This window comes from Taudactylus pleione, unplaced genomic scaffold (assembly GCF_031769625.1).
Source record: "Taudactylus pleione unplaced genomic scaffold, aTauple2 ptg001370l, whole genome shotgun sequence".
Taxonomy (NCBI): domain Eukaryota; kingdom Metazoa; phylum Chordata; class Amphibia; order Anura; family Myobatrachidae; genus Taudactylus; species Taudactylus pleione.
The window spans coordinates 800,729-820,907 of record NW_028285770.1 but is presented as its reverse complement, the minus strand read 5'-3'; positions in this window follow the sequence as shown (position 1 = coordinate 820,907).

Sequence of the window (20,179 nt, the reverse complement as noted above, 5' to 3'; positions counted from 1 at the left end):
AAGCCCGGCCCTGATTCAGAGCGAGCGCTCTGTCAGACACATCCCAATGGCAGAATCAGCATCACAACGGCAGCGTAAGAAGAGCCCCAGCAATGTGCGTTGATCGCGGATACATCGATCCCATCATGAGCCGCAGAGCTCTAGGAAAGAGGCGTGGTCACAAAAGAAAGGGGTATGGCCACAAAAGGGGTGTGGCCACACATTAGTATTTCTAAATCAATTTACTCCACACAGTAACACAATCTTGATTCACATTACACCTCCCTTATTCATGTATGACACACAGCAGTACCCATTTTACACAATGCCCTCATTTGTGCCCCTTATACACAACGCCCACAGTAGTAGTGTCCCTTATACAATGCTCACAGCAGTGGTGCCCTTATGCAGTGCCCCCAGTAGTGGTAGTGCCCCTTATACAGAGCCCACAGTAGTGGTAGTGCCCCCTTATGCAGTGCACCCAGGAGTGGTGCCCCTTATGCAGTGCACCCAGGAGTGGTGCCCCTTATGCAGTGCCCCCTATGCCATGCCCCTATTAGTAATCCCCCTGTAATAGTGCCCCCAATAGTAGGGCCATTTATGCACTGTCCTCAGCAGTGGTACCCCTTATGCAGTGCCCCCAGTAGTGGTAGTGCCCCTGCAGTGCCCAAAGTGGTAGTGCCCCTTGTGCAGAGCCCACATTAGCGGTAGTGCCCCTTATGCAGTTCCCCCAGTAGTGGTAGTGGCCCTTATGCAGTGCCCGCCGGTAGTGCCCCTTATTCAGTGCCCACAGTGGTAGTGCCCCTTATGCAGAGACCACAGTAGTAATGCTCCTTCTGCAGAGCTCCCCTTATGCAGTGCCCTCAGTAGTGGTAGTGCTCCTTATGCAGTGCCCACAGTGGTGGTGCCCCTTATGCAGAGCCCACAGTAGTGGTGACCCTTATGCAGAGCCCGACTTATGCAGTGCCCCAGGAGTCATACCGCTTATGCAATGCCTCCTATGCAATGCCCCCATTAATATTCCTCCTGTAATAGTGCACTCAATAGTAGTGCCCCTAGTAGTAATGCCCCGTGAGTAATGTCCCCAGTAGTAATGTCCCCTAAGTAATGCCCCCAGTAGTAGTGCCCCAAATAGTAATGCCCCAAGTAGTAGTGCCCCCTGATTAATGCCCCAGTAGTAGTGCCCTGAGTAATGCCCTGAGTAGTTCCCCCGGTAGTTGTGCCCCCTGAGTAGTTCCTCCAGTAGTAGTGCCCCCTGAGTAGTTTCCTCCAATAGTAGTGCCCCTGAGTAATTCCCCCCAGTAGTAGTGCCCCCTGAGTAATGCCCCCAATAGTAGTGCCCCCAATAGTAGTGCCCCCAGTAGTAATGCCCATAATAGTAATGCCCCGAGTAATGCCCCCAGAAGTAGTGCCCCCTGAGGAATTCCCTAGTAGTAGTGTTCCCTGAGTAGTGCCCCCAGTAGTAATGCCCCCAATAGTGAAGCCGCTAGCATACAGAAAAAAAAAATAGTACTTACCTTAAGCCCCGCTCCCGCATCCGCTGCCATCTGGCTGCTCCTCTCTGAACTATGAGAGAGACGTCATGACATCTCTCCCATAGTGCACTGCAGGACCCGAAAGTCAGAGCTCAGCAGTGAACTCCAGCCTCCGGCGCTGCTGCAGTCCACCAGGCTTCTCCGCCGAACTATGGGAGAGACATAAAGGCGTCTCTCCCATAGTGCTTGTGGGGGGAGCCGGAAGCTGGAGCTCAGGAGTGAGCTCCAGCCTCCGGCTGCTGGAGCTGTGGGGAAGGAGCCGTGCACCCACTGGTAACAAAATCTCAACGGGTGCCCGGCAAATGGAGCCTCCTTGCAGCGCTGGGGTTAGGTGGGCCGGCGGAGGCAGAACTGGTTCTGTCTCCAAATAGAAGTGACGGAACGCAGTACTGCCCCGTTTCAGGCCCACTTTAACCTCTTGGTAAAGTGGTGATGAGACCCTTTTAATGAGGACTTCACCTTTAGCAAGTTATATTTCCAGGAGCTCAAATGCCCACAGATTATCAGCACAAGGGATTGCTAAGGTTTAAAGATGGACAAAATATAATATATGATGTTAAAATATATATATTTACTCACCAGACATAGGTGTTCCTGGCTCAGCTGGTAGAAGACAGATGCTAGTGAGGAAGAGGACTGGCAGCAGTCAGCTAAATAATATAACATTGGGTCTGGGCTGGCAGCAGACAGACTGTAAGGATAGACACTGTGTCAAAGGAACCGATATACAGTATGTTGTGCTACCTAAACATTTGCTTAGAACTTGTGCCTCTCACTTCATTAGATTGGCCCAGCGATATTGCTAACGCCTGAGAATATGAGAATGAGTAGTGGGAAAACAATAAGGAGCTTAAATCAGAAATAATATATGAAATAAAATAGCACAATAATAAAATATGGTGAACACTGTACTTCCCTTGGGACTCTGATTGTGGATGTCTTGAGTCAGGGGCAGATAAAGAGCCTTGTGCTGGGTACACACTGGCAGATGTATCGGGTGATCAATTGATCAGCCATTATATTTTTTGTGTGCGTCGGCCAGTGTGTACCAGTGATATGTCTATGAACGACATCATTCACAGACATATCGCATCGGCTGTGCTGCCTGCAGATATATCTGTTTATCATGCTGCACAGGCCCCAGGGAGGTGGTGAGATGTGACCCCCAGCCAGATGACAGATGATCGTTGGTCAGTGTGTATGAACATCCATCATCTGCAGATATATCTGTCAGGTGTGTACCCAGCTTTAGGGGCATGAAACACAACGGATGAAAGGATGCTGAGTGGGAACATTGCATTGCATTGGAACCTCGGATGAATGTGCATCTCTGAATCAGGCCCTCAGACTGTAAACTCCACTGAGACAGGGAATGATGAGAATGCTTAGGCATTTCCTATGAGACCTGCATAATATGGTGTAAATAAAGGTTTAGTGCAAAAATATAAAATAGTCTGGCAGAATTTGTGAGCAAAATCAGATGACAACATACTTCACAGTGGTTAGAAATAATACTTGATTAAAAATAACTGATGAAAAAATACTTCCAGTTAAACATTAAATTGGATCAGTAATTGCACCCGTATTTAAGTGGTTTGTAGGATTGGAGATTAACACAGACAGACAACAAGAAAAAAAATACTTTGGTATCCTCTTACTGATCAGTGGTTGACCTGCTATTGCAGCTCACAGCACATCCCAGGGATATGTTACTAAACAACTGACATCCCTGAGATTAGCAGAGCTCATTAGTCATTCTAATCCCAGTGGTTTTCAATGGTTGGTGGTGATGAACAGCAAAAACTGTTCTCACTATTGAAATGCTGGTATTAGAGCCTCTTATACCCCTTTTACACCAAAATCCCCGAGTCTGACCCGGGATTTGGAACACGTTTCCAACCCGGATCAGAAACTGGGCAAACCCCTTTTACACTGCGGCGCCGACTTGCGGCGCCGACCCGGGCTATGCCCGAGTCGGCACCGTTCACACCTGGCCCGGGTTCAGAACTGACCCGGCTGCCCGGTGACGGTGAGCAGCGCTTTTCCCCTCCCTCCCCCCTCCGCGACCTACTTACCTTATCCTGCAGCGGTCTGGAGGCAGGGAGAGCGGGTGGGGTGCGCTGCTTCGTTGCTGCTCAGCCAGGCGCTGCTTGCAGTGGCCGCTTGGAGATTATGTCATCTCCAAGCGCCACTGAAGCCGGCCGTGAGCCGGGCCGCGCCGTTTACATTGCAGGGTGACACAGGAATAACCCGCGCTCAACCCTGCAATGGAGCAGGGTCGCATCCCCGGGTCACTGGACCCGGGTTGATCCGTTCACACCGACGAAATTCCCGGGATTATGCACGTTCACGTGCATCAACCCGGGATATTTCAGTCGGTGTAAAAGGGGTATTACTGACCTGTGCTGTATGCTGTCCAGCTGCTGAAGGTGGATGCAGAGAAAACTAAATAAGAAAGGGGAAAGAACAACACTCCGACTCATGTACTAGTGATATCACATATTATGTATAGTCAGGTTGGGCTTTTATAGAATAAACCCTCTCCTCCTGGGTTAGTCCCAGACCCACTTGGAGAGGTATGGCACCTGGATAATTATATAATACCTAACTCTGCTTTGGAGATTTATTCCTGGCCTCAACCTGGAGTAGTCTGGGGCAATGTAATGATCACCCAGCCGGGAAGACAAGGTTGTGCAGTTGGATCTAGTCCCAGCCTCCCCTGATGCACATTAGATATGCCGGCTTTAACAGTATTAGGTGGAGAATGTTAGGAATAAGTGTGTACAGCAGTGGTTTAGCAGAGTAATGTACACCATCAGAATTTGTATTTGATCCAATCACAAGTCCAGTGGCTTAACCACAATTGAAGTTTACTGATAAGTGAAGGTACAGCCGTACTCACTGTTACACTTGTGGAGGCATGAAGTGGAGATTGTAGTGCTGCAGGGTTAGAACAGCTTATCGGCCAGTGACTGTCTTCTGGATGCGGTTAGCAGTGGAAGGGGGTGCTGGAAAAGCAGTATCTGTCACCCCCTGCTGCATGTGCGATCCCAGCGCTGCGATCGAGGTTGCAGCCTGAGATCACCATTTCGACCATCAGATTCAAGGTAAGATGGAGGTTTGCGTCAACTAATATTGACTTCACGCTGTTTATTCATAGGTTCTCAGAGTAAGACTGTTTCCAGATCTAAGATTTTTACGATCATTTCTCATCTATCTGGTTGTATAGTTTAATCAATCAAGTTTCTCTGGAGGGGATGTAGTCAGATCGTCCATGTTCACAATGTCGACAATTAGAAGAGGGGCCGGAGGATGTGTATCTGGCATACAGACATGGTGCAATGTACAACAATATAGCTGTGTCAGCTTTATAACTTTAAACATGATGATTTACACCACATTAGTACCATGACACAACACCAGATTCCACATCGCACGACCTCCTTCTGATTGTCGACATTCTGTATGTTGATCACATATAACCATCTCCTCTGGAGTCACCGCATGCCATTCCAAAACTTAAGAGGCTTTGTATTTTTATTTATATCTGCTATTTCTTTCCCTATTGGACCATGTCAGGTTAAGATAGAACCAAATACCTCATTTAAAATGTACTTTATATTACATCTAATGAAGATCAACAAATGCGACTAATAAAAATAGATCAAACGTACGGTTGGGGAAGTGGTTAGCATTATTGCCTCACTACACTGAGGTTTTGTGTTTGATTCCCACTACAGTCCTATCTGTGTGGAGTTTGCATGCTGTCCCTGTGTTTACGTCTGTTTCCTCTGGTGTCCTCCAACAATACAAAAGCATACAGGTAGAGTAATTGAATTCTGACAATAAATGTAATCCCAGTTTATATGTGTGTGTAAGTGTGTGTACATGTGGTAGGAACAGAGATTTGTAAGCTCCACCAGGGCAGGGACTGATGTGAATGAGTAAGGGGCCCATTTATCAAAGTATATTTGTGGTATAAACTCCAAAAAACACCCATTTTCAGGCGTTTACCTAAAAATATTAAGTATCCCCCGGATGCATTCCGGATATTGGCCCCCGCAGCTAATGCCATCTGAAGATGGCGTTATCCGCTGTAGCCTATGGGCTCTACTGTGCATAATTAGCCGGCGTAGGGATCCACTGGAACCCTCCCTGGCTATGGTGGCTGTACATGTGCAGTTCGCGGGACTGTGCATGCGCAGCACTCCCTGCACTGGCCGGCAGCTCTCCTTTTGGAGCCCGTGTTCCTGCTGCATGTCCTGGATGATACATCTGGTCATTATGATCACATTTGTAATGCAATCATGGGAGGTACGGACATGCCCTGATCGTATTGCAAAAGCGATCATTAATAAATGGGCCCCTAAGGGACTGATTTTGAGTCAAACACAATGCCTATGTTCACACAAATGGGCAATGTTTTTCAACTGCACAAGCTCCTAAGATTCTAAAAAGTCACACAGCACTGCAATCGCCCGGCAAAAGCAGCCCACTGCCCGGCACTTCCCCCACCACATTCCCGGTCACCCTCCACCTCCTGATGTGGAACGCTGGCCTCTGAAGCGACCAGAGGCTAAAGAAGCCTCCGATCGCATCAGAGGCAAGCGTTCCCAATGATGCACTGCGCGGGTGACGTCAGTGATGCACTTCCGCGATGTGAAGAGCCTACCCACCGCGCCTGCTAGTTCCAGTCAGAGCGAGGAAGTGAGAGCGCCGCCGCCGAGCATGTTCAAGTAAGGTCTGGGCTGGGGCTTGGACAAGTCTGGAGGTACTGCATATGGGGCCAGTGTGGGGGCACTGCATATGTGGCCAGTGTGGGGGCACTGCATATGGGGCAAGTGTGGGGGCACTACATAAGGGGCCAGTGTGGGGGGCACTGCATAAGGGGCCAGTGTGGGGGCACTGCATAAGAGGCCAGTGTTGGGGCACTGCATAAGGGGCCAGTGTGGGGGCACTGCATAAGGGGTCAGTGTGGGGGCACTGCATAAGGGGCCAGTGTGGGGGCACTGCATAAGGGGCCAGTGTGAGGGCACTGCTTAAGGGGTCAGTGTGAGGGCACTGCATAAGGGGTCAGTGTGGGGGCACTGCATAAGGGGCCAGTCTGGGGGCACTGCATAAGGGGCCTGTCTGGGGGCACTGCATAAGGGGTCAGTCGGTGGACACTGCATTTGGAGCCAGTCTGGGAACACTGCATAAGGGGCCAGTCTGGGGACACTGCATAGGGACACTACTTCAGCCTGAGGGCACTTCATAAGGGCAAAACAAAACTACAGGGGGCAATGCATAAAGGGGAAAACTACAGGGAGCAATGTATAAAGGGGAAAACTATAGGGGGCACTGTATAAAGGGCACAAATATAGGGGGCACTGCATATGGGGATAACTACAGGGGGCACTGCATAATGGGCATTTTTGACAGTGAGGGAGCAGCCTGAGACCTGTCAGGCTGGAATGGTAAGGGAGGGCAGTGTTTTCCCCAGGCTGTTTTTTGCGGGTGCACCACCCGGCACTTTGGGACCATGAAGTGGGGACAGTATCTGGGAGCTGTATAAAAAGGACCAGATCCAACAGACTTTGCAGCTTTTCATAATCAGACAACTGGGCCTCTAATAAGAGGAGAATTAATATATAAAATCTTATTTCAAGTTTAAATCATTAATAAATCATAAAGTCAGAGTTTAAAAGATTTTATTATTGCGAAGGCCCCACCCGGCTACTTTTTGATACCATCCGGCTGGAAATATTTTCTGGGGGAAAACACTGACTTGCATACAATGGTGTGTATGAAAAGTCACACAACACTTGAATACAATGGTGTGTATGAAAAGTCACACAACACTTGAATACAATGGTGTGTATGAAAAGTCGCAGTAGCGTTTGAGATTCACAATCTCAGAAATGTATTGTAAATGTATTGGGCAGCCCTGGGACATGACTGGGAGCTTGCTATTTAGATGCATGGAGATGCACTGTATTATGGGGGTGTTATGGGAGTCATTTGCCTCTCTGCAAAGTGGTGGGAGAATTGGAGAAGTAGGACTTAAATATAGCCCACCATAACACTAGCAAAATGAATTTGTAATGTCACTAGAAGCATAGTCTACCACATTACATTGGAGGCCATGTTCTGATGTAGAATCAAGGTACGATGGTGCGACCGATGGTAGGGTTTTAAGATGCACCAAGCATGATTGAGCGCTAAGTGGGTGTCCCAGTCCTAGCACTAGCACAAGCAAATGGTACAAGTGTATCTGCAGTTGCTTTCTAAATCACAAAGGTTCACTAGGGCACACCCAGAAGACGGTCCCGACACACCTGCATTATTGTAGCCAACCCTATTACCGCCCTCTTATGCTGGCTATCTGGCACTCACTTTGTGAATTAATCCTCACTGCCGTCTCTAATCCTTTGCCACTCATGTGCGCTGTGACTTTGGCGCATGCGCAGTAGCAAAAAAATCTCTTGGCTACATTTGAAATCAACACTGCGGCCACCTGAATCAGGCCCGATATCACCCTGTGCTATGCAAAAATGATGTTATCCATTGAGGGTGGAGGTCTTTAACACACAATATGCAACTCTTAGTAGTTATTGTCTCACCAGATATTTGCCAAAAATAATACATAAAAAAGTAAAAAATTTTCACATATGGGGAGGAACAAAAGGCCAGATCTCCAATATCTTATGCCCAGGGCCATAGTGAGACTTGTCAGGCCCCGATAATGTTGTAAGTAGGCGTGGTCACATATTCTTACAAAAAAAAAGAACAGTATTTGCTGCAATGCACAGGGGAGCGCCATGTGCCCCTCAGCCAGGTATGATCGCTCCCCCTGTGCAGCCATTGGAGACTGCTGCTGCTGATCACCGGAGTCACAGAGGAACTCACTGGATCACCAGTCTCAGGGTGTAGGTATGTGGGTTTTTATTTTCTATTTTACACTGGGTTTTCATTCATTGTGATCAGCTTGTGGTCTGTTTAGACACATAAGGCTGATCACAGGGGCCGGCTCCCGGATCTGCTCTGCCTGTCAGAGCAGAGCAGGAGTCGTGAAATGTTGGAAGCCCTAATAACATCATCTCCAGGTGTTGTTATTATCACAGGGCTTCCCCCATTATTTTTTTACAATTTAACTGTAGTAAATCTGAGCAGATCGCATTTCCCATTACAATTATGAGAAATGCAATCTGGAAGAGTATTTTGTGAATTCTCCCTAGCCTTTAGTACATTAAGGTGATACTAAATTAATGTAAAAAGTTTGTGAAAACTCCCTTTTCCCAGTACTATTTATTACAAATAATATTGATAAATATGCCTGTTAGTGAGGTATTAAAATTGATTACTCCTTTTTACAAAGATGACATTGTCCTTATCGGTGGGCTTATGGTAGAAATCTGAACTCAGAGTGTCATTCTTCAGCATAAGGACGATATCTAAGCAATGCAGTTGTCCACGGTCACATTTTTGTTTTATAACCATTGACAACCGTAAATATTGTAAATTTGATGTACTCACAAATAAGCACTAGAAGAGATTTCTTGTCCCCCAGTCTGGCAAACAACAAAACACAGACCATCAATAAATCTACAGTATCCTGCAATAGAATCTGTGTGGACAGGGTTTCCGATATACAACTCTTATCAACGTCCAGCATAAAGATTTTAGAGAAAGTGGAGGCCATGAAAACTCCTTTAACCTGTAGATAATAATGCTACCCAAATACAGTCATTGTTCAAGTAGACACAAAATAATTCTTCACCATATACAGTCTTTGTATATAGTACTAGCTGTAGTACCCGGCATTGCCCGGGTTTAAATCTTCAATAAGTTTTATTATGTGATGTCGTCAAAATCCATCCAGTGGAAGGCCCAGAACAGGCTCCTACCGGAACCCCAACCACTTCTTTAAGCAGCCCAGACCAATTGGCACCCCTCTGTAAAGTTTTCATCCAAATCCATCCAGTAGCAGGCTCCCCGGGTCAAAGTTCTGCCCAGCGTACACCGAGTGGTCCAACTGACACCCTAATCCCCCTAAAACCTGCCCAGGATCCAACTGGATAACCTCGCATTGGTTTCATCCCAATCGGTGCAGGGGTGTCCAACTGTATAACCGGACAGACAATCAAACAGACCAAAGAGTTTTATATATGATATCTCACAGAAGATAAATATATATATGTTCTAGGCTCAATTTAATAACTGAAACAATAGACCTTCCACTAGGATTGGCCAAGTTCTAATGTACTTTTGGGAGAGTATAAATCACAGGCAGTGCAGTGGTGTCAAGGACTAAAAGGCATCCTTTAATTGGACAGTAATAATCATTGGTGACAGCCTCACTTAGTACAGTATCAACTCTTTTTTAATAATGTACGTTGGGAATTAGGCAAAGTGTGGACTTGGAGAATTTTAATGATTTCATTGATGTATTAGTACTTTATTTTCACCATTACATGCCCCCATAGAATCTGCCTTCAGTATCTGCATGCACCATTGACTCATCCCAAACTTTTACTAAATAATGACTTCATTACACATTTGGGTTAAAAATTTAGCAAAACGTGTTTCTCTTGTGGAAAGTGTTCTGTGTGGAATTTCCCTATTGTTGTTGACCCACCTGAAATTCCACTATCATTTTAGCTCTAGATGCCTTTCTTATTCTATAGCAAGCACACCAAGGAGAAGATTTAAATGGTGGAAATACTGTATGAATTTATTTGTAATGAGGGCTACACATTAAATGAAGACGGGGGCATCATTTAAAGTGCACATCTGTGCATGCTTACACTAGTAGTGCAACATGAGTGACTATAAACGGTGCTCCATCTTAAAATAAGTGTTACCCTATCATAAATACTTTCTTATTGATACATCTACATAATATGCAAAAAAGTGTGTGTCTGTGTGTCCTTTATACACTGCCAGAGTTTTGTACCTAGCTCCACCAAATTTGACATGGTGGTAAAGTTTGACCAGGATTAGGTTTTTGCCTAGGTTTTGATCTTCGTCATGGCCACACACTGTCACACAATCCTATAAAAACGAGACACTCTTAAATTACACAGTGTCTGGGGCTAAGGGGCTGGCTTCATAGACACATTGTCACACTCTCATCTCTTACCAAGTGCCAGTGTTCTCAAATACGCGCTACAGCGCGTATTTTACTCGGGATTGAGTAGTGGGGACTCACTTTTAAAAAGAAACCGGGTCCCAAGGGACGTGCTGTGCTGTGGCCAATCCCTGACAGCTGGCTGCAGCACAGCGCGTCCCCCTGAGAAAGACACAACGCTGTCTGTTAGAGCAGCCAATGAGAGTCAGATAGACTCTCATTGGCTGCTGCTGTGGAAAGCCGTGCTGGGGTCAAGTGCCTGATCCCAGCATCGGCACAGCATCCATCCCCGGCGCTGGGACAGTGTGTTTGTTCCAAGCGCCGGGTAAGCCACCGTGGTGGGTACCTGCCGAAGGGACCACCTGGTCCCTTCCACCAGTGTCAGCGGTAAAGTGGCAGTGGGAGAAGCTTGGCTCCGGGCACAAGCTGAGCAGCGGCGGTTGTTTGGCACTGGCCGCGAGCCAAACACAGATCGCGGGTCAGCAGCCAATATGAGGCAGACGCGACGAGCCAATCATGGCTCGCCGTATCATAGCCCCGCATGCTCACGGCATCTTGAATTAGATGCCGCTGAGTGGGAAAGTTCAGTTTGGCGGCGGAGGGGAGGAGTGAAGACCTCCCAAAGACAAGAGAAGAGCATCGCGGCAACAGTTCCGGCAGATGCACAAGAGGCCAGAAGACGGCGTGATCAAGGAGGAAGATAGGAAGAGGCGGCGCCGCTGGCCAGGATGGGCCAGTGGCAGAAGAATGAAGCTGAGGACTGGAGAGGACTGGGGGGTGGAAAGAAAAGAGCTAACAAAGCTCCTCCCCGCAGCCTCTTCCATTGTACAGGTAGACGGCCTTGGGCCAACGTTATTTAACCCCTCCCTAGACCACCAGGGTTGTCGGGCACTAGGCCCGTGTGATAAATTCAGGCAATAGGCCTGTGGGTATATAGGTGGGCACAAGACCTGGGCTAGATAGGGGGCATTAGGCCCAATTGAAGGTGTGAGTGACCTGGGCATTAGGCCCAGGTCACTAAAAGGGAAATAGGTGGGCCAATACTGGGGGCAATGCATAGAGGGTAAACTACTGGGGGCACTGCATAGGAGGGGATTACTACTGGGGGCAATGGATAGGGGGACTACTAGGGATAATGCTTAGGGGGGATTACTACTGGTGCAATGCATAGGGGGACCACTAGGGGTAATGCGTAGGGGGATTACTACTAGGGGTAATGCATAGGGGGATTACTACTAGGGGTATTACTTAGATGGGATTACTACTGGGGGCAATGCATAGGGGGACTACTAGGGATAATGCGTAGGGGGGATTACGATAAGGGGTAATGCATAGGGTGATTACTACTAAGGGTAATGCTTAGGGGGGATTACTACTGGGGGCAATGCATAGGGGACTACTAGGGGTAATGCATAGGGGGATTACTACTAGGGGTAAGGTATAGGGGGATTACTACTAGAGGTAATGCACAGGGGGATTACTACTAGGGGTAATGCACACGGGGATACTACTAGGGGTAATGCATAGGGGGGATTACTACTGGGGGCAATGCATAGGAGGACTACTGGGGGCAATGCATAGAGGGCTACTACTAGTGGCTATGCATAGGGGTCAACTACTGGGGGCAATGCATAGGGAGTCAACTACTAAGGACAATGCATAGGGTGGGGGACTACTACTGGGGGCAATGCATAGGAGGACTACTGGAGGCAATGCATAGGGGGACTACTGCTGGGGGCAATGCATAGAGGGACTAAAGGGCATTAATGTGTGGCATAATGTGTAAGGGGCATTAATTTGCAGCATAATGTGTAAAGGCTGGGCATGGCTGTGTGGCATCATTTGTAAGGGGTATTACTGCAAAGACAAGGCATTAATGTGCAGCTTAATGTTTAAAAAACAGGCATGGCTGTGTGACAAAATGTGTAAGACCGGGCACTGCTGTGTGGCATAACGTGTAATAGGCATTAATGTGCAGCATAATGTGTATAGGCCGGGCATGGCTGTGTGGCATCATTTGTAAGGGGTTGGGGGAGGTCTGAGAGGCATATAGGGAGCTCTAAATCATAAATTATAATGGGACCCAGAAATGGTCAGGTAGGACCACATGTTTTTAAAGTGGAGGGTCCCTGGGACCCACATATTTTGTCACTCACCACGATCACTGAGTGCTGTGTAATATCACTTTACAAACAGCTGCATACATGAAATACGGAGTTAGCCAGCCCCCTGGGTTTGCATGATATTCTTTGACATTAAACAGTGTTCATTATTAACATTTCACTCACTTACATCTTACAGCAGCTGCCCCTGGGGTCTAGCAGAGTGCCTGGCAGGCTCATGAGCAGCTCAGCACTCAATACATTCAGACTGTGGCATACAGCATAATCAATCCACAATCTTTGATCATGGGAAAGCTTAGCATGCAGAGATTACAGACAGCAGGGGAGATTGATTGCAGTACACGGTGCCACTGTTGGAGGGCCTCCTTCTGTCCAGTAACAGACAGAATAGGGCCCAGCATCCTCCATCCTGATGACAGCCCTGTTAGACAAGGTCTTCAATATTGGTCTGCAGAGTGATTTCAGGGGGTGATTCAGCTGTGGCCGCAGTGACAGGGATCACGCAGAGCCCTGATTATCGAATATCTGTGCATGCATCTGACCGAAATCAGTATGATTTACCACCGGCCGCAGACCAGCGGAGGATAAAATCCTGATCGTCCTTTTGGTAAGTATCGCTAACCTTATTTCCCCTCTAACCCTCCATTAGGGGTGCCTAACCCTAACCTACCCCCCAAGGGCCTAACCCTAAACCCCCTCTAAGTGCCTAAACCTAACCCCCCTTCCCCGCAGCCGAACCCTAAGTTTCCCGGGGGGGGGTGCCTAACCATAACTTCCCCCTGGGGGTGCCTAACCCTAACCCCCCCTTCCCCTAGCCTAACCCTAACCCTCCCAGAGGGGTGTCTAACCATAAATCCCCCCGGGAGCCACTAACCTAACCCTCCCACCCGCGGATGTCCGCGCCCGACTTACCTTCGATCGGTCTGCCGGGTGTCTGACTCCCGGTGGAGGCCTAATGACAGGCGTGTCGGGATTTCGATTAGACAGTCAGGAAGCCGGTGGTCGGGATTTCGTCTGTCGGCTTCCCAACTACTTCCCATCTGACCCGTACTGAGTAAGTGCAGTACATATCTGCAATGCCACACGCAGTCTGACAGCAGACTGTCAGTGATTGAAAGACTGCTGCTGTTTCTGGGCGAAAAGAAACATATCCTCAAATCCCAACAAATATTCCTGTTTGGCAGGCCACAAAAAAATGTAACTAAGCGTCCTGTTGCTCAGCATTTTATTTTACTGAATTTGCATCTTTATCACACTCTTAATTAGGGGTGTGCACCGGCCACTTTTCGTGTTTTGTGTTTTGGTTTTGGATCTGGATCTTTCTTCGTGTTTTGGATCTGGATTGGTTTTACCAAAACCACCCTTCCGTGTTTTGGGTTCAGGGTTTTGTGTTTTGGATCTGTATTTTTTTGAAAAAAAGCATAAAAACAGCTAAAATCACAGAATTTGTAGGTTTTTCTGCTCCTATGCTATTATTAACCTCAATAACCTTAATTTCCACTCATTTCCAGTCTATTCTGAACACCTCACACCTCACAATAGTGTTTTTATGTCCAAAAGGTTGCACCAAGGTAGCTGGATGACTATGCTAAGCGACACGAGTGGGCGGCACAAACACGTGACCCATCTAGGAGTGGCACTGCAGTGGCAGACAGGATGGCAGTTTGAAAAACTAGGCCCCAAACTGTACATAATGCAAAGAAAAAAAAGAGGTGCAAGATGGAATTGTCCTTGGGCCCTCCCACCCACCCTTATGTTGTATAAACAGGACATGCACACTTTAACAAACCAATCATTTCAGCGCCAGGGTCTACCACACAACTGTGGCTGAAATGATTGGTTCGCTTGGGCCCCCACAAAACAAGCTGGCAATTAATGTGTCCCTGCACAAACTGGCTCTACGGAGGCAAGATGTCATCCTCATCCTCCTCATCCACCGATTCCTCACCCTCTTCAGTGTGTACATCCTCATCCTCACAAGGTATTAACTCGTCCCCACTTGAATCCACCACCACAGGTCCCTCTGTACGTTCTGGAGGCTGGTCTCCCTGGAAGAGCTGATAATTCATTTTGATGAACATCATCTTCTCCACATTCTGTGGAAGCAACCTCCTACACCTTTCGCTGACAAGGTTCCCGGCTGCACTAAACACTCTTTCGGAGTACACACTGGAGGGGGGGCAACTCAGGTAAAATAGAGCCAGTTTGTACAGGGACCTCCAAATTGCCTCTTTTTCCTGCCAGTACAGGTATGGACTGTCTGACATGCCTACTTGGATGCTGTCACCGATGTAATCCTCCACCATTCTGTCAATGGTGACAGTATCATATGCAGTGACAATAGACATGTCAGAAATTGTTGCCAGGTCCTTCAGTCCGGACCAGATGTCCAAACTTGGTCCTGCCTGCCCTGCATCACCGCCAGCGGGTTGCTTAGGATACCTAAGTTTTTTCCTGGCTGCCCCAGTTGCGGGAGAAAATGAAGAAGGAGCTGTTGACGTGTCACGTTCCGCTTCAGCTGACAGTGTGTTCACCAGCAGGTCTTTGCACCTCTGCAGGCTTGTGTCGGCCGGAAAGAGAGACACCACATAGGCTTTAAACCTAGGATCGAGCACGGTGGCAATAAATGTAGTGGTCTGATTTCAACAGATTGACCACCCTGGAATCCTGGCAAAGCGAATGAAGGGCTTCATCCACAAGTCCCACATGCCGAGCGGAATCGCTCCGTCTTAGCTCCTCCTTGACTTTCTCCAGCTGCTTCTGCAAAAGCCTGATGAGGGGAATGACCTTACTCAAGCTGGCAGTGTCTGAACTGACTTCACGTGTGGCAAGTTCGAAGGGCTGGAGAACCTTGCACAACACTGAAATCATTCTCCACTGCGCTTGAGTCAGGTGCATACCCCCTCCTTTGTCTATGTCATAGGTGGATGCATAGGCTTGTATGGCCTTTTGCTGCTCCTCCATCCTCTGAAGCATATAGAGGGTTGAGTTCCACCGCGTCACAACCTCTTGCTTCAGGTGATGGCGGGGCAGGTTCAAGAGTGTTTGCTGGTGCTCCAGTCTTCGGCACGCAGTCGCTGAATGGCGAAAGTGGCCAGAAATTTTTCGGGCCACCCAAAGCGTCTCCTGCACGCCCCTGTCGCTTTTCAGAAAATTCTGCACCACCAAGTTTATTGTGTGAGCAAAACATGGGACGTGCTGGAATTTGCCCAGATGTAATGCCCGCACAATATTGGTGGCGTTGTCAGATATCACAAATCCCCAGGAGAGTCTAAGTGGGGTAAGCCACTGGGCGATGATATCCCTCAGTTTCTCTAAGAGGTTGTCGGCGGTGTGCCTCTTACTGAAACCGGTGATACACAGCGTAGCCTGCCTTGTAACGAGCAGGCGTTTCTGAGATGCTGCTACTGGTGACGCTGCTGCTGTTGCTGCGTAAGGTGATACTTCTACCCAGTGGGCTGTCACAGTCATATAGTCCTTAGTCTGCCCTGTTCCACTTGTCCACATGTCCGTGGTTAAGTGGACATTGGGTACAACTGCATTTTTCAGGACACTGAGGACACTTTTTCTGACGTTTCTGTACAGTCTCGGTATCGCCTGCCTAGTGAAGAGGAATCTAGACGGGATTTGGAACCGAAGACACACTACCTCCATCAATTGTCTAAATCCCACTGCACCAATGGCGGATACCGGACGCACGTCTAACACCAACATAGCAGTCAAGGCCTCAGTTACATGTGTTGCTTCAGGATGACTACTTCATCCTCCTTGCTAAGGACTGTTGGAGGGTCAATTGTTTAGTAAAAGTAGTGGTGTTCCTACTTCCTCTCTGGGATGATGAACAACTAGCAGCAGCAACAGCAGCAGTGGTAGCAGTAGGCACAGCAATTCAGGATCCTCTGGAGGAATCCCGGATAGGAGAGTCAGTCATGCCAGTGACATGGCCTGCAGGACTACTTCCGATCCTGACTAAGGAGGAAATTGATGAGGAGATGACGGTGTGGTTTGCAGGTGCTTGGATACAACAGGACAACGGGATTTTTGGTGTCCCTGGACTGCTGACGGTCTTAGCCAAAGTTTCTGAACTTGACAGTATCTTTTTATGAACGCGCTGCAGGTGATGTATAAGGGAGGATGTTCCTAGGTGGTTAATGTCCCTACCCCTACTTATTTCACCTTTACATATGGTACATATGGCAAGACAGTTGTTGTCCGGATTTGGATAGAAATATTGCCAGACCAAAGAGGTGGAATGTTTGGTCTGCTGCCCAGGCACGACCGTGATGGGCATTTTAATCCCACGGACAACAACTGTCTCCCCCGGACCCTGATTTAAACAAACCACATCATCATTAGAATCCTCCTCGCCAACTTCCTCCTCAGCGCCAGCTACACCAGTATCCTCATCCTGTTGTACTTCAACAGTGACATCTTCAATTTGCATATCAGCAAGTGGACTGTGGGTGCTCCTTTCAGCACTTGCAGGGGGCGTGAAAATGGTGGAAAGAGCCACCTCTTCCCGTCCAGTGCTGGGAAGGTTAGTCATCGCAACCGCCACCACACTTGGACTCTCCTTGGGGATTTGTGATATCTTCTTAGAACGCACAGTTCTTCGGTGTGCTTTTGCCAGCTTAACTCGTTTGATTTTTTTTAGCGGGAGGAGGGCTTTCATCGTCATGTGAAGCTGAACTACTAGTCATGAACATAGGGAAAGACCTTAGCCGTTCCTTGCCGTACCTTGTCGTAAATGACATATTGGCAAGTTTACGTTGCTCCTCAGATGATTTAAATATTTTTTTAAGGTCATTTTCCTGAACTTTGTCTTTTGGGATTGTATGTGCCCTCTACTATGACATTGGGCATCGGCCTTGGCAGACGACGTTGATGGCATGCTATCGTCTATGTCATGATTAGTGGCAGCAGCTTCAGCACTAGGAGGAAGTGGTTCTTGATCTTTCCCTATTTTATTATTATCAGAGAAAGTTTGGTCCTCCATTTATGTTATATTGATATATACGTGCAGCTAAGGCGCACACAAACACAGAAAATAATTTTTTATTTTTGTTGGAGACTAGTGCACTTTGTGGGTTACACCACCCTTTAAGAAATGAGCCAGCCAGCTCTTTACTTATGGGACACAGGTGCACCCTTGGTGCTGCTCCTTTGTTGATGCACATGCAGCTACAGTGCACACAATTGACAAAGACAGAAAAAAAAGAATTTTTTATTTTTTGTGGAGCGCACTTTGAGGGTTACACCACCCTATAACACACAGATGCATGATTGGCGCTGCTGCTTTGAGGATGCACGTACAGTGCACACAATTCACAAACAAAGAAGAAAATATTTTATTTTTGTTGGAGTGCACTTTGGGGGTTACACCACCCTTTAACAGACAGATGCACGCTTGGCGCTGCTGCTTTGAGGATGCAGGTGCGGTTATAACCCACACAATTCACAAAGACAGAAAAAAAAGAAGAATTTTTTATTCTTTGTGGAGCGCACTTTGAGGGTTACACCACCCTTTAACAGACAGAAGCACGCTTGGCGCTGCTGCTTTGAGGATGCACGTACAGTGCAGACAATTCACAAACACAGAAGAAAATGTTTTATTTTTGTTGTAGTGCACTTTGGGGGTTACACCACCCTTTAACAGACAGACGCACACTTATCTCTGCTGCTTTGAGGATGCAGGTGCAGCTACTGCCCACACAATTCACAAAGACAGAAAAAAAAAGATTAATTTTTTATTCTTTGTGGAGCGCACTTTGAGGATTACACCACCCTTTAACAGACAGACGCATGCTTGTTGCTGCTGCTTTGAGAATGCAGGTGCGGCTACTGCGCATACATTTCACACACAAACACAGAAAAAAAGAAGATTATTTTATTTTGGTTGGAGCGCACTTTGGGGGTTACACCACCCTTTAACAGACAGATGCACGCTTATCTCTGCTGCTTTGAGGATGCAGGTGCAGCTACTGCCCACACAATTCACAAAGACAGAAAAAAAAAGATTATTTTCTTTTTGTGGAGCGCACTTTGAGGGTTACACCACCCTTTAATGGACAAGCCAGCTGGCCCTTTACTTATGACACAGGCACACGCTTGGCGCTGCTCCTTTGCAGCCACAGTGCACACAATTCACAAACACAGAAAATATTTTTTTATTTTGTTTGGAGTGCACTTTGGGGGTTACAGCACCCTTTAACGGTCAAGCCAGCTGGCCCTTTACTTATGACACAGGCGCACGCTTGGCGTTACCTTGTTGGTGCACATGCGGCTACTGCGCACACAATCCACAAACACAAAAAAATATATATTTTTATTTTTTTTGGAGTGCACTTTGGGGGTTACAGCACCCTTTAATGGACAAGCCAGCCGGCCCTTTACTTATGGAACACAGGCGCACGCTTGGCGCTGCTCCTTTGCCAATGCACGTGCAGCCACAGTGCACACAATTCACAAACACAGAAAATATATTTTTATTTTGTTTGGAGTGCACTTTGGGGGTTACAGCACCCTTTAACAGTCAAGCCAGCCGGCCCTTTACTTATGACACAGGCGCACGCATGGCGCTACCTTGTTGATGCACGTGCGTCTACTGCGCACACAATTCACAAACACAAAAAAAAAAATATATTTTTTTTTAGAGTGCACTTTGGGGGTTACTGCACCCTTTAACGGACAAGCCAGCCGGCCCTTTACTTATGGGACACATGCGCACGCTTGGCGCTGCTCCTTTGCCGATGCACGTGCAGCCACAGTGCACACAATTCACAAACACAGAAAATATTTTTTTATTTTTTTTGGAGTGCACTTTGGGATTTGTGATATCTTCTTAGAATGCACAGTTCTTCGCTGTGCATTTGCCAGCTTAACTCGTTTAATTTTTGTAGCGTGAAGAGGGCTTCCATCGTCATGTGAAGCTGAACCACTAGTCATGACCATAGGGAAAGACCTTAGCCATTCCTTGCCACTCCATATCGTAAATGGCATATTGGCAAGTTTACGTTTCTCCTCAGATGATTTAAATGTTTTTTTTAAGGTAATTTTCCTGAACTTTGTCATTTGGGATTTTATATGCCCTCTACTATGTCATTGGGCATCGACCTTGGCAGACGATGTTGATGGCATTTTATCATCTATGTCATGACTAGTGGCAGCAGCTTCAGCACTAGGAGGAAGTGGTTCTTGATCTTTCCCTATTTTATTTTTATCGGACAAAGTTTTGTCCTCCATTTATGTTATATTGATATATACGTGCGGCTAAGGCGCACACAAACACAGAAAAGAAGAATTTTTTATTTTTTGGAGTGCACTTTGGGGGTTACACCACATTTTAACAGAAGAGCCAGCCGGCCCTTTACTTATGACACAGGCGCACGCTTGGCGCTACCTTGTTGATGCACGTGCGGCTACTGCGCACACAA